We start from the raw sequence: 17,500 nt of genomic DNA on the forward strand, positions 1-17,500 counted from the left end.
TTACTGGAGGGCTTAAAATGACCCTTAAGTCCCCTCTCCTTAAGGGAGACTTTTCTTTTGAACAGCCTGGAGCCTGAATGTCTTTATTGACTTAATATCTAATTCCCAGATACGCATGAATAGTAAATGATAAGGATAGGCGATGATGCTGAGTAGCTCGGAATCATAATATAAAAAAATAAAGGAACCAAGGACGTTACGTTTTAAAAGAAAAAGGAAGAGGAGGAATTGACAGCTTAACGAAGTAAAAACATTGAGATAATTGATGAGGTAACAATAATGAATAGTTTCAATAATAATTCATATTTGACACTATTTTTTTTAATCGTCTTAGTATTTGATTTCTATATCATTGCCTTATCATTTATATATGTAAACGCACAAATGAGAAGAGCGTATACAGAAATTATTTTAAAACTGGTTTTACAAAACGCCAACACCATGAATGACAGCCACGGTCTATCAGAAATCTAATTCTATGCGTAAATTTTTTTTAAATACCGGAGGCAAATAACTAAATAGGGAAATACAAAACAATACTGAATGCAATTAACACATGGAATTTCAAATACAGGAAGCACATCCTTACAATCACTTGTTAACTCGAAATACAAAAGCGAGAGAAAAAATATAAAAACCGGAAGAAAAAACTACGACAGAAACACAATGCCTGACCTCCCCCACCTCATGCAAAAAAAAAAAGAAAAAAAAAACAGAAAAGAATGCAAGACTGAAATATAAAAATTGGAAAAATGACACAAAAAAAAAAAAATACAGATGCTGTCAGTAGAAATACATAAAACACTAACAGCAATGACCGTCCTTTAAGGCAAGAAGTCGGCCAAATTCAGCCGATGAAAGATGTAACAGCGAAACCCCAGTTAAAATCCTCGGAAGAAATAAAATAAAGGGATGAATTAAAAGACATCAAAGCCTTATCTATAGAAAAAGAAAAGAATGAACGCATATGCGTCATGGCAAAAAATAAAACAAGAAATTAAGTATTGGAAAATAAAAACATAAAGCTTATAAAACCATCTAAAGCAGGACAATACCCTCTTTTTCTATTTCTATTAACGAGAACGTATAGAGAGGCGTAAACATGTATGTGCATCTAACCAGCAATAAAAACGAATGAAAAAAAATATATTATTTATATTTTGAATGGGATAGGAGGCCACCTATTATTCCTTTATAATGCAGAGAGAGAGAGAGAGAGAGAGAGAGAGAGAGAGAGAGAGAGAGAGAGAGAGAGAGAGAGAGAGAGAGGCAAACGATGAAAACGCGGTTCACTGCAAGTCAAAGGTAATGAACGTTGCCACAAAGGAATCACCGGCGTATGTTGTATAAATGGGAAAATAACAAAATCCGCAAAAGTGGAAAATTTGGAGCTTTACACGTTTTTCCCGAATAAAAGGGTTCGCGGTGCGTATGCTTACCCACCGTGCGGTTACCAATGAATGTATACTCGGCCTATCTATGACTATCTAGGCTTTACACGCATGAGTATTTGCGCGCGCGCGTGTGTGAATGCAATTTCATTAATGTGCACACGCTCCCAGATGTATGTGTTTGTGTACTCATTTGTGTGTTTGTGTACTCATATGTGTAATTAATGAATTTTGTGTTCACATGTATGTCATTAAAAGTATGTTGAGTTCATGCACAAGTATATTAATGTGTGTTCACTAGTCTTGAGTGTGAGGGTGCAAGGCAGACTGTGGTTGTTTACATCTTCAGAAATGACTCTGAGTTTGTGTGTGTGTATGCATGTGTGTGTGTTTATCAATATGCACTGTAAGCGTGTCTGTTTCCACTTGTACAAGTGACTGCGTGCGTGCTGCGTGAGCACTGTACTGGTCTTTCCCACACTCAATTGGGGAATATGAATAAATGGAAAAAAGATCATGAAACACAATTAACTCGCCAAGTTCAGTTATTTGCTAAAGGAATATCAAGAAAGTTTTACCATTAAGGTGCTTATAACTTTATAATACTAAAGCATACAACATGTGAACGAACAACTTTGTAAACAGGGCAAAACTATTTTTTGAGTACAGTACTGCTATTCATCAGGTATTTGAAGAAGTTCGCATTAAAAGAGAGAGAGAGAGAGAGAGAGAGAGAGAGAGAGAGAGAGAGAGAGAGAGAGAGAGAGAGAGAGAGAGATAATGATTGTTTTAAAAAACGAGTATTAGACAGTTTTACAGTAATTAAAATATATACAAATTGAGAGTAGTTTTTATAAAGAATGGGTGTTTCCACATCCCGAAAATAAAATGAGTATTTGATGGATGAACAAATACATGTTTCCATTAATGAAAACTAGGACCTCTCCCCTCAATAATGGAATGGTGCCTTTCCGACTTCAGATCCGATAAGCATCATCCAATCAAATACAACTTTTGAAAATTGCAGAACTCGCAAATCAGACGAAAAGCTGAATTTAAGAAAATTTAAAAGAAATTACAATAAATCACACGTTAGAAGTTTGAACTACAAAACAAGCGCAAACTTCGTCAAAATTATTCTACAAACGAAGAATATGAAAAATACTCCCCAATCCATCATCTAAAACAACTACAATAACAATAACAAACATAAAAGGAAAACAAGAAGTAATCAAACACACACACACACACACACACATATATATATATATATATATATATATATATATATATATATATATATATATATATATATATATAAACAAATGTAAGGCTTTCAGGAAATGAATGTTCTCATTAATACTGATTAGCTAACTTCTTCTAACGCATTTAAAACCGCGTAAAGTCCTACGTATATTCCTAATCATAATCACACAAGCCTTGAATATCAACATGCATATAGAAGGTCCCCTTTTGGCTTCTTTGAGTCTGTTTATTTGATAACAAGCTTGAGTGAAAATATATTAGGAATTTTGATGGACCTATAATTATATTTATTGGGTCAACTCTTTCTTTGAAAGATTTTGGATCAGAGTCATTTATTTTACGACAAATTCTCACTGAAATCCACCAAAAGATTTATATGATCTAGGAGTCATCCAAAGGTTTCTAAATAAAACAGAACACAAGTAAAAAGCAAATATTTGTCATCAATTAATATGTATAGGATATTAGCTGCAAAATTGAAGTTGCCTTGGTAAATGTTTACAACCAAAAGCCTTTTCAGCTTTATTTGAGGCGACCAATAGACCGGAAAGCTCTGTCATTAGTTATCTTATCTGCTTATATAAGTAAAGTTATTAGGAACATATAAAATTGAAAGGTCAGCTCAATTACCTCAATAAATGTTCCATCTAATAAATTTGTATCTGTCATTACCTATTTACTGTGACAAGCATCCAAGGACGTTTGTTCATTCAAAATCAATATCATTCCGTAACATCCCAGACACTCGCTAGCTACATGTACTGTATTCAGAAAAAAGAAAAAAAAAAGAAAAAAAAAACCATCGTTATTAAGTAATTTTTCTCGTAATGCTGCTATTTACCAGCAAATTCGCAAGTATGATATGAGCTAAAACACGCTCATGTCGACTACTAGAAGCCCAAGCCTCAAACATTTTATTATTAATAATTTACGAGATAAAAACCAGTAAAAAAACAATCAGGAAGGTTAATAACTACAGGTTTTGACGTTCTCATCATGACCTATGACACTTTAAGGTAAGTAGCAAACGTGTGACTACACGCATTCTATTTATGCGTTTTCAAAGATTTAACGAGATAACTAAATAAAAAAGGAATACATGCGCAGAAAATACTTGCAGAACTTGGAGTGCGACTGACCTTACAGTATATTATTTTGTTTAGGGTTAAAAAACAAAACACTCACGTAAATATATGAGTGTACTTGAATGAGTATTGACCAATTATTATATACATAAAACTCATTATTTAGTTATGCTTTTGAGTTACATCACAGCGAGTCCCTAGAAAAATAACCATGCGAAGCATCATTACTTTTATAAATTATAATTATCGTTATAATTATAATCACATGTATAGTTTTGCTACTGGAAGAAGAACTTCAAAGGAATTAATACATTTTGGGACAAAAAGGCGCCACTCAACAAAACTGAAAGGGAAAACACTTGTAACCGTACCCGCCCACATACATTACATGTATATATACATATACATACACACACACAAACACACACACACACACACACACATATATATATATATATATATATATATATATATATATATGTATGAAGTCAGAGGCAGCAGGGTGATGGATTGGGTTTAAGGAGATAGACAAGATGTCTCCTCGGCTTCTACTCCTCAGACCTGTAGGATGATCTTGCTGGAATTAGTATGGACCGGCAGGAGTCACTTGCCTTAGTTAGATAGGCACTGCGCATCACATAAATTTAGCCAATGAATCCTCTAGGGATTTAGTAAATTTATGGAAAGCGAAAATGGCAGAATGGCCCCCAGTCCCGGGAATAGCAGGGTGCTAAGAATCTCCCAATTTATAAATATAAAAGAAAAATGTAAAATTAATCATTGGAATTTTAGAATCCTGAATCAGATTGGGAAGTTACAGCAAGTGGAGAATGAATTTATGAAATATAGTTCGGATATTTCACACCTAACTGAAACACGTTGTAAGGGGATTGGTAAGGCAATATATATATATATATATATATATATATATATATATATATATATATATATATATATATATATATAATATCTACTCAGGAAGAACATATGGAGTTGGAAGATAAGGGGTAGGAAGGATGATGACACCAAAAGCAGAAAAGGCATTAACTGAATGGAGAGCTGTAAATAGTAGATTGTTACTTGCAGAGTTTAAATCGACGCAGAGCAATATGAGTATTATAGTCTCCTAAGCACCAACAAATGATTCCTCCGAAGAAAGGAAAGATGAATACTATGAAGAACTGCAGAGTGTAATAGATGAGATCCCAGAGAGAGATGTGAAAATTGTGATTCGTGACTTCAATTTTAGAAGGAATAATCAAGGTTGCAAATCGAGGTTGCAAATAAAATGAAAATGTGGCACATTTTACAAGTTTCTGCTCAACAAACAATCTTATAATTGAAGGTTCTCGCTTCCAGCACAAGGGCATCCACAAATATGCATGGACTTCACCATGTGGCAATTACAAAAATCGAATAGATTAATATTATGCAATTATTAACAATGAGAGAAGGAGGACTCTGAGAAATGTAGGAAGCTATAGGGGTGCAGATATTGGTAGTGATTACCAGCTCCTCATTGCCACACTGAAATTAAAACTGAAAGCACCCTACAGAAATGTGGATAGAATGCCTAGGTTTGATACAATTAAGCTTCTATATGAACACAGAAAAATCTTTTCAATTGAATGTAGGAATCGATTTGCAGTAAAAAAGACGAAGAGCAGACAATTAATGAAGAATGGTGTGATATCAAGAACATATATCACCTAAGTTGGTAGTGAAGTTTTGGGGCATACAGTTACAAGAAAAAACCCTAGATATCAAATGATACTTGGGATACTATAAGAAGGAGACAAACAAAGAAATTGATTGTTGAAAGTTTTCAAAGAAGTAATGAAAATACAAGGTAGAACATGCTAAGTATTCCAGTATTGATAGTGAAGTTAAAAGAAAAGCTAGAATAGACTGGAAAGAATATTAAGACAGGAAAGCAGATGAGGCTGACAAAGCTATGAATTTAGAGAGTGGCTATGGTGTAAGAATTGCTCATAGAATTATTAAGGCAATCTCTACTGTGGCTAAGAAGAAGCATATACCCATCAAAAAGAGAGATGGATCTGTTATAACAACAGAAGATGAAGAAAGGCAGCCTTAGATGGAACAGTTTAGTGAGGTCATGAATCGGAGATACGAAGGGAATAATTTGATTGCTATACCTGAAGCTGAGGAAGACCTTGATGAGCCCATGAATCAATTCGGTGTGTCTGAAGTCGAAGCTATCATTAAAAACTAAAGAGCTGGAAAGCCCCTAGATACGAATAACTGCTGAGATATTATTAGCCGAAAATGAAGTGACTCCCAGAATATTTACAAGATTCTTTTGTAGAATGTGGCGTGAAGAGGCAAAACCTGATGTATGGGAGCTAGGAGTATTAGCTCTGACTGACTGCAATAATTACAGATGTATCTTACTCACGTCACTTGTCATGAAAAATATACTAAGCTCATTCTAAGCGACTAGAGAAAGATTGATAAAAAGTTGAGAGATGAACAGCAGGATTTAGAAAAGGTAGAAGTTGTACTGACCAAATTTTCATTTTAAGACATGTGGTACAGCAATGTGTAGAGAATAAAAATCCACTTTTGATGGCATTTGTGGATTACGAAAAAGCCTTTGATAGTGTGCACGTGCCAATTTTGTGGAGAGTCCTGCGTTATTAAGTCTGTTCATGAACGTAGCAAGTGCAAAGTTAATGTTAGTTGAGTATTATAAAATGAATTTCCAGTGAAGGGTGGAGTACTCCAAGGGATTGTGTTGTCACCTATGTTGTTTATCCTCCTCATGGATTTTGTAATACATAGAACAGTTGGTGATGTCAGAAAAGGATAGGACTAGATTGGCAAAAGGAAATTAGCAGAACTAGAGTATGCTGATGACGATGTCCTTATTATCTAATCGCCACAAGATTTGCAAAGCTTGCTTCCAAAATGCATGAAATATAACACGAGGTTGGGCTCAAGATAATTAGAAGAAAGACGGAGATGATGAGAACGGAATATGCAATGGAAGATGAAATGCCTTTTGAAGGAAAACGGATTAATGAGGTGGAATCACTTAAATATTTAGGAACTAAGATCTCTAATACAAGATCTTTAGAATTGGGGTTTGATGGAAGATTGAAAAAAGCAAATCAGACAATGACTATGTTAAGTAATACTTGGAAGCCAAGTCGCCTGAAATTACACATAAAAATCAGCCTATATATCAGTTTAGTGAGATCGGTGTTACTGTGAGGACATGAGCCATGGTAAGACAATGAAACAATATCCAACAGATTTTGTAGATTTGTGACCAAAGCCCCCAGTAGAATATTGGGAGTTGAATAACAGTACAGGATTAGAAATGAAACTATAACAGAGATTACTCAAGTGCCATATGTGGATGAGATCATGGTAAGAGTAGATGGAGAGGGTTTGGGCATGCTCTTTGCACTCCCCAAGATAGACTAGTTCACCAAACTTTCAACTGGGCTTCACAAGGCACTAGAAGAGTTGGAAGACCCAGACCTGTATAGCTGAGGACTATGAAACGTGAAGTAAATGATGAATGGAGAAGTATTGATTTAAAAGCTCAAGATAGAGGCGACTGACGAAATCTAACCGAGGCTCTTTGCGTCAACAGGCATAGGAGGAGATGATGATGATGATGATATATATATATATATATATATATATATATATATATATATATATATATATACATATATATATATATAGTATATATAAAGGATATGATTAGAAATTCCGGATTATTTCACATCTTGGATAATTTAGTCAATTTCATAAAAGTATATCAGTCGTTTCAAGAAAATTATAGGGTAATTTTGGCTATAGCATATTCATAAAAATCTAACCTATAAATACAATGAATAGAGTAGATAACATTCAAGCTAATATTAGCTTCAGTCACATTAATATTTCTGTTATAACAAATATTAATGCCAATCCTGGGGCAAATAATTCAAGGACTATAAAAAGAAATACAGGGATGAAATATTTGGCAGAAAAGATATCTTCCTCGGGGTATTTTCCCAATTAATTGTGAGAGTACGTTGATAATAATTACTATAAAAATCTCTATATAATAAAGTATATTGGGTTCATATTTCAGCCATCTAATTGGCCAGTTACTCTTGTCCTTCCTTTTACTCAATGAAAATATTTTTGACTTTTCATTCATGGTTATTATACTTATGGTTACGTCTTCAAATGATTTATTTTTTTTTATTTTTTTTTCATAATATATTAAGCTATCCTTAGATATAGTTATATCAATAGTATCTGATAAATAGCGCATCGTATGCATTGGGGCATTCTTATTTCCCAATATAGTTAAGGAGAAAAATCCAACAAGCTAATTACTAATCAATATAGCCCTACATATATCCGCATACTAAATATCAATTAAGTTTATGAAGTTTCCACTAAACCAAGTCTTTCAAATACTTATAACGTAAATGGAATATTTATAAGATCAAAAGCCTTGTGTCTTTTTTCTGAAGTAGTAGTTCCCACCTAATATCAACTGACCAGACTTATGTATTATAATAAGATGACTATCTTCATAAAAAAAAAATGTCTCTTCCATTTTAAGAAAAAGAACCTGTGTGGCAATACACACATCAAGGCAAAACAGTCGCCTTGATATAAGAATGTTCCCTTACTTAACACAGAATTTGGTTTTAAGTAAACATTGGATTTTTTGTACATCCCTTAATAATAATGGGCAGATTCAGAATGTTAAAATACCTGCCTGAATACTAGAGAGTTTCCATCCCTTGACATTATGTACATAAATATTCCTTATTTAAAAACCTCATCGACTGGTATACTCACTGTTCTCTTTTGCAATACAGATTTTTAGTGAGCCCTCCTGTTTTGGTGACTTTCCTCATATTGTATTGATTGACTAATTTTTTCCCCTTCTATTTCCAACTGCTGTCCATTCATTTACTTGCTAGGACTTTCTGTTAATCTAATACTAACCTTACATTATCATCAGTTTAGGGTTTTCTCCCATGTTACTTTGGTTCTCAACACCATCTTCAAATTTATATCTGTTGGGCTTTCATGAATATTTACTTCAACAAAAAACTTTTTAAAATCGTCATCTTGACTAAAGTCAATACTCTGATTAGATAGTTACCCACATATATTCAATAGGATGAGTCTCATTAAGATTATCCTGGTTAAAACTTCCTTTTCTACAACACTAACCTTTTCATTTTCACAAGCTATTTGGACACTACTACGATCAACTTTTCCTGCTTCTTCTTTTATTTGATAAACTACACTATTACTTCGACTTATATCGGTTTTGACTGTGTCAACATTGTCAGGGCTATTTATGTCACAATAATTGCTGGCCTAGAGGTTTCGCTTGGGGTTTACTTTACCATTCTGCATTGTAGAATCTTGCAGTCTACAATCAGTTGGCAGGCCATGAATAGTTTTACTGACTTCAGCTATTTTTGCACCTAACTCAGGGTATTCAGATGGGGTCAACCAATATACATCAAGATAGGGATCTTCCGTACATTCAGCTCACATGTTCCTGATTGCCAATTATAAATAATTAACAACGTAAACCGATTAGCCTTCTCATGTTTAGGTAAAGAATACCAAAAAAAAACCTTTACCTTTTAAGATTGTTCATCTTGCACCACACTAGCAAGTAGAATAAGTTTAATATTAAAGATAGTCTCTGTCTAACAATAGTAACAAACACGGGGTTGCCATGGAAAGAAAATCATACATTCACTGATCACTGGATACCCCTGGCAAAACAAATAACGCCAATTACATCGTTGTTTCACAACCAAATCTCTAACAAATAAATTCACAGTGCTGTTGTTGAAAACAAATCTTCATAGTTATCCTTAGAGAATGATAAAAATGACAAACATCTTCAGAATATCAAAAGATGACTGGTTCATAAACACTAAATATAACTGAAAGAGTAGATGAATTCCAAAATTTTTACTCATCGTCTTGGAACCAAGTAAACTCTGGACTCTATTCCGCAATTAAATAAGTAACGTATAGAAATACATCTTTATATCTTAAGACATATGGCGCAGTAACTGAGTTGCTGAAGTTCCAAAAAATTTCAACACTATAAAATGACCCTGTGACTTAAAATAACCCAACATACTGAATACAATCCTTCCTTACACTATTGTTTAAAGAATTCCAAAACTACAGTAAAAGGGCTGTGGAATGAAGGTTATCAAATGACCGATATTCAGGATAGAAATGCTTAGGGAGGAGGAGGGGTAGGGGAGGGGAGTAGGAATAAGGCTAGAGACTTAGAAGCACCTTGAGCGGCTGTTTGTGACTTTAGATGTGCATCTCTCGCCTACTGATTGTCGGTGATTAGTGGCCGAGACGCCTTTGATCTGTTAATGGTGAACTCGCCCCCATTATACACCTCGAATGGTACGTTGAAATGTGACTCTTGAGAGAGAGAGAGAGAGAGAGAGAGAGAGAGAGAGAGAGAGAGAGAGAGAGAGAGAGGATGACTTTGATATTCAATGCAGCTCCAATGAATTTTGGATTATCGATCAACAATTACTATTTTTGTATCTAAATAAAAGGGTTGAACTCTAACCAAATAATGCACGTTGGGACCAAAATATTTAACTATAATTTACTTTATTGAAAAATACTGGTTATAAAATATTCACGATGAGAAAACATGCAAGGCTGGGTAATAATATCCCCGACCCAAATCAGCACTACACGAATTTTAGCCCTTTATTTTTTCTACTTCCATCATTTCTTCTCGAATACCCACCCTATCTCTCTCTCTCTCTCTCTCTCTCTCTCTCTCTCTCTCTCTCTCTCTAAGAAAACATCAATATAATATTTTGCATAGCTCATTGAAAAACCATTGAGAGAGGCATCTTTTGGGGAACATCTCCCAGGCCCTACCTCCTCCACGTGTGTTATTCTAGGTGCCCTCAGGAGAGTGATTTGAATACTAAACGCTATTCAGACGGGATTGTTTAAATTAGAGCGGTGTTTGCTTTTGAAATTGCATCGGAGGGGGTTTTTGGTGGTGCCCGGGTCGCACCCCCGTCTCTCTCTCTCTCTCTCTCTCTCTCTCTCTCTCTCTCTCTCTCTCTCTCTCTCTCTCTCTCTCTCTCTCTCTTACATGCAGATGACGCTCTCACAGGATGGAAAGAAGGATAAAGTGAAAGGGACGAAAAAGGATACTTGAAGTGCACAGAGTACTGTATGTCAAACGTAATTGCTGGGTAAAGAATGATACTATAAGAGGAAGAGAAGACAAATGAAAAAAGAAAAGAAATAAGACTGAGTGTTCCCGGAATTATTAGAATAAAAGGAATGTGTACCTAATGATGATGGAGAGGTTCAGATTAGTCTCGAATGGGCTCTATCAAAGCTGAGATAAGACAGTAAATTTGAGTATGTCTTTATCGCTACAATAAACCTTGTCATAATAACAATGGATTAATCTGATATTATATAAGAAAAAAAGGTTTTCAATTCATTCGTTTCCTCCAAAACAACAAAACAATGTTAAAAACCTAGTTTACATTATTTTCGTTAAGAGTAAATGATAAAAAGTAAAGAAAGGATTGCTATCAGCAAGTATTTATCCTCCATTCTTCCTTACTAAAATATCCTTCTACTCTTCATCCAAGCATCGATTGAAACCTGATCATTTCATTGATTTATAGTATGTTCAAGGTTCCGAACTACATAAAAATGAAAAGTTAACAACAAGTGTTTCTACGCAAAGACTAATTAAAGTTATTTACAAGCTTAAATGTTACCATCTTGTCAAGAAATTATGTATGATATTCCAAACATGAGATTGAAAAACAAAGACAATTACGTTCTTTCATAAATGTGTGACCTCTTCGTCTCCATTTTATTCCAGATTGATGCCATATATATGTATATATATATATATATATATATATATATATATATATATATATATATATATATATATATATATATATATAGATATATGTATGTATGTATATATATGTATATATATATACAAACACACACACACACACACATATATATACACATATATATATGTGTGTGTATTTGTATATGTATGTATGTATGTATGTATGTATGTATGTGTGTTTGCGTGTGAAACTACTGTACATTTTATATGAGATTTATGGTTACCGTGTAATATCAATAAAAAGTTAAAAGCTACTGTTTTTCAGTAAAATTAAGCTCTATAGAAAATATACTCGAAAAAAGAAATGTTGCAGGTGGCTCATTCTACAAAAGGGAAAAAAAAACTGTGGCTACGAACTCTCTATTAAATGGTTCAGAAACTTTAGACGCTTTATCACCAGCGACTGAAACAAGAGCCTTCTCGTTGGTATCTTGGATGCAAAAGTACTTTAAAAATACCTACTGTCTTCTTCCTGTTTCCGTCTCAAGATTATTATCAAGATATGAAATCATTCCTAAAAATAAGGCAGCATCTGTCACCACTCTGTCGGTCCTCGAAATGACACATAAGAGCACACATATAAACATAGATACCAACAACTCGTGTTTTAATAATCGAGATGTACAGGAATAGTAAAAACATGATAAGCGGCAAATTATTTATTTATGGTTGCTGAAATATCACAAACCTATCTATACATAATTAAAACAAGCCGTGATTATGGTACATATTTGAAATTTGTACTTAAGGAGAATGCGAATTGTAGAACTTGAAAAGAAAAATGCATTTCGATAGAATTTAAGAAAGCATAAGTTAATGTTGAAAAGTTCCTATTTAAAAGACTGTTCAGTATCAACTGGCTTGCAACTATCTATTCTCGAAACAGAATGACTATCCATCCGTGTAGTGACCTCGGAACAGGTCCAAAGTCACATATGGTGGGGCTCGCTTGACGATGAAGGTAGATAATGTAATTTTCATTGAATATTTAGTCCTTAATGGGCTGTACTTCTATAACAAATAAAGTAGACTTCACTTCAAAGTAATTGCATAAAGAACTATCGAAAGAGAAAATATTCTAAAGACATCGATGATCTCACGGACAAACCCCTTAACTAACATTAAAGAAATGTAAGAAAACTCAACAGAAAAGTTAAACCTGCATATATTCTCATTTATAAAATCCTTAAAAGAAATACTTTTATTAAATCCCAAAACCGCAATCAGTGAAGAGGAAAATGCTAAAACGCTCAAAAGAAAGAGAATTTCTGGTTATTTATTTTATCCTTGAGAAAGCTGTCCTCCTTTGGAAGTAATGTAGATAGGAGACTTTTAAGAGGTTCCAATACCTTTGGCGATATTTTAGAATATCACAGATGTAAGGATAAACCGAAATGAACAAATCAATAATCTTGAAACTCGATTACTTCAATACTTTTATATAACAAACACCTAATATGCATTTCCTAAGATGCAGTTTGAATCCAGAGTGATCACAATTCAAGTGGCAGTTTATCCAATTGTCCAAAAGGCATTCCACGTCCTTTCATAGGAAACGCAGGCCATTTATCAATATCAGGTGAAGAAAGATTCCCTTGGCAAAATTGGGGAAAATGGTAAATGTAGCAGCACATTTAATGTGTGATCTGGAACACAGCAGCCATTTTTCTTCATCCTAATATGAATTAGAGGCATAAAATGTTTCATCAAAACTGTATTCATAAAACACTTTCCGAGTGACACAACTCGATTTTTCATCTAAACATTAGTTAACAAATCTCATTGGGATTTTAAGTTAGCCTTAAATCCGTGTTTAGATATAGGGTCTATTTCGCAATGCTTGGTACTGATGGCCTAAAAAAAGAAATGATTTCGGTTATAAAGATTAAGCTGTTTCTGGTTTAGGTATATCTCTCGATAATACTGGAGCATCCCACCCAGACAATGGACCACATACTTCGTGGGTGTGTGTGAACAGGGGCCAATCTGTACAGATATGGACCTCGTCCAATGTAACCAGGTCGCTACGCAGTGAATAATATGTTGGCGCGATAAGAATTGATGATGAATATATAACCTTTTTCAATCAATTTAATAACATATTAAAAGCAATTCCCACATATTACCAAATATTGTTGATACCTAAATTGCCTTAAACACCCAAACCTACTTCACCATGATAAGCTGATCTTTATAATGAGCCATCTACATTATTCATCTTTTATTATTTACACCCCTTTCATTACATAGCTATCTCACCCATATAAATAAGACTTAAGGAAATCTATAACTGCTTGTATCTTTCAAGAGCATTTTAACCATTAATCCAAAACAGAACTCCTATAAGCCATATCCCAGCTACCTCCGCCTGTCATAATTCAACGTGCAATTAATAGCCTACTCCATACTGTGCTCCTTTATCATATTCCTTAAGCCCTGGTGTAGACAAGACTGTTTAAATTCCACCCCCTATAACCTCTTTAGCACTAAATTTTACACATAAATCTTTCAAACTCAGCTTCATTACCACCATTAAATTTTAGGTAGGAGTTCTATCTGGCCATTCCTTCCAACTTTTCTGATATCAAGTGTTTGTCTGCCTACCCATACAAATACAAATTTAACGGAGCCCTCTTTTATTCATGAAGTCTTCTAGATTCTCTAGGATGAAACGATTTAATAAGTGTAGTCTAGTTAACAACATACTACCACAAAAATATCTCATTTCTCAAGTTTTCGTAAACATAGAAACTTAAATAGACGAATATATACACCCTCACACAGACAGACAAACAGGCTGAAAGGCCAATGTTTTCTGGTCACACCCTCTAAGGGCAACAATCCGTATAGTGAAGACAATATATTAAAAGGCTATTTTGGTCCCTTTAAGAGTAACGTAGAGAGGGAGTCCAAGAACAAGCAGTCCAATGGTCACTGTCATAATCATACTTCACGTGCTTAATAGTCGATGAACCAACCCTCAATGTAGAAACCTTTCTATACCATTAGTTGTTTCAAGCATATGTAACAGACCATTGGTGAGCAAAACTTTGCCATTCGACTGTATCTTGCGTGCACTTACAGGTCACCTGGATAATAAAGCCCTTCCTCTATTATACCTTCTTCATTATATATCACGTACCTCCAAAGTCTTCCTCTATTCCTCCTACCGATGATACAACAATTAAGCAATCTTTTCACCAACCTCTATATGTATAAGATAAGTTACTGAAAAGATTAAAAGTTTGAGACAGAAGTGAAACGTTTAATATAATATGTATACCAGAATAATGTCTGGTTTTTTGTGTAAAAATTCACTTCCTATTATCTTTAAGGACTGTGTAATGCGAGACGTTATTGAAGGAACTTTAAATGAAGGTAAAATGTTGTGAGATACAAAAATAAAATGTTTATTGTGACGATTGATTGAATATTTACAGATCATACAATAGAGACTGTGGATAGTGTTCGTGAAATTGCAAAAGCTAGTAAAAGAACTATCAAGTATTAAAAAGAGAAGACTGTAAATGTAAGAAGTCAAGTTATGAGCGGAAACGGAAACCAAGAAGTCGGTGCCATGAACCCTTCATTCTTTTTATTTATGAATGTTATACATAAAACCGAGCCTTCCACTAGAAATGTAACCTATTTACTTCTACACGCTGTCCTTCTTAGAAAACTATTTCGCATATCTCGACAAAGTTGTAAGACATCTACAACAAAAACGGCCAAGCTTTTGAAAAGTAGATGAATATCTGCTTGAGGGTACACTTGGCTACAATATTCTATCTTATTTCTCTTTCTCTTATTTTTTTTTAAGTTTTTATACTTTATATATGAAATATCTAATTTAATGTTCTTAAAGTTCTTGAAATATTGTATTTGTTTATTAATTCTCTCAAAGTTTATTCATAACCTAGTTTCCTTTCCCCACAGGGCTATTTTTTCTGTTGGAGTCCTGGGGCTTATAGCATCTTGATTTTCCAACTGGGGTTATAGGTTAGCTGGTAGTAGTAGTAGTAGTAGTTGTTGTTGTTGTTGTTGTTGTAATTATAATAATAATAATGATAATAATAATAATAATAATAATAATAATAATAATAATAATAATAATAATAATCAACTCGTCGATAACCTTTCAACATTATCCTAAAAGTAGTGCTGTAGGGGCCTCTACATATATACAAATAGGATATAACATACACACAAAACGCATAACATGCCCCGAGTAAAGGAATGAAAAACTAATTGTTCAATTGAACCTATTAAAAAACCTACTGGAATAAATCGATCGTAAATTCATAATACTTTTAGATTGTTGGAAGGACAGATACATACATATACATACATACATAAACGCAGACCTACACATACAGTCAAAGCAATATGATATCATCTAATTGATAAATAAGTAAATAAAATACATATAATACATTATATATATACATATATATAAATATATATGCATGCATATATATATATATATATATATATATATATATATATATATATATATATATATATATATATATATACATATATTAATATACATACATATATATATATATATATATATGTATATATATATATATATATATATATATATATATATAAATATATATATTCATATACATACACACACACACACACACACACACATATATATATATATATATATATATATATATATATATATATATATATATTATACAACATTTCTTATTAACTTTTTAAACAAGAAAATATCGTCATAGGGTGTGTTGACCGCCAGAACCTTTGGCACTCCACCTTCCCACCATTTTCGTCCACTTCTTTGTTTTTAGCCAATGAGGGCTCTCGTTAAGATATCGATCAAAGGTTATCGAGTTTCAGGTGACTTCTCTCTCTCTCTCTCTCTCTCTCTCTCTCTCTCTCTCTCTCTCTCTCTCTCTCTCTTCCTTGGCTTTTCGTGAGATGGCTGTTAGAGCATCATTGGGGGATCCACCCTAAGAGAGGATAAGAGATGAAACAAAGGAAAGATGATGTTGAAGGGGGAAGTAAGAGGAACAAGCGACACGGAGAAGGATGGGGAGTGGACGGCTTGTACGAGCAGTGAGGGAATTTCGAGTGCTACTCAGCACCTATCCTTACAAGATTGAAAAGGTTAAAGAAATAATAATAAAAAAAAAAAACATCATAATAATGTTGCATTTACAGTGGTAGTTACAAGGGAAAGGTTACCTAATGCCGGTGATTCAGGCTTTTGTTTATTTGTTCCTTATAAATAAGTAGCAGTTGTTTCTATAACTGAAATTGAAAACTTGTCACCTCAACTACAAATTCATGCAGTTTGAAACAAATATCAGTCCATGTCCAAAATACCTAAATACCACTTTTCACCATTTTGCAGCTTGTATTAGGGATTAAGATTATGTATATGAAATGCCATTATATCTACTTTGTAATTGTGTGAGATTCTCTGACAATATCAATTTACTAGACCAGATAAAACTTTTAGTAATCCGTTCTCACTGAAATGTAGTTTTATTTCTACATTATTTCTTGTAAGCACTGTTGTTATCAATTGTGTATTTTATACGGATACAGTGATAGAGATAACTGCCAATTCAAATTAATCGTCACAAATAAGAAGTGTTTTCTGACTTTCTTAAGATATCTTTAAATATATCACGTAAATTGGAATGCCCAGTACCATAAAAAAGACAGATGGTACTAAGGTCTACATAGTAATAGGAAATAAGAAGTTAAAGTTGCTCAACGAGTCCAAGGAAATGGAGGAAGTTGCGGTAACTGCATACGATAAG

This window comes from Palaemon carinicauda, chromosome 27 (genome assembly GCF_036898095.1).
Source record: "Palaemon carinicauda isolate YSFRI2023 chromosome 27, ASM3689809v2, whole genome shotgun sequence".
In the NCBI taxonomy this organism is placed as follows: domain Eukaryota; kingdom Metazoa; phylum Arthropoda; class Malacostraca; order Decapoda; family Palaemonidae; genus Palaemon; species Palaemon carinicauda.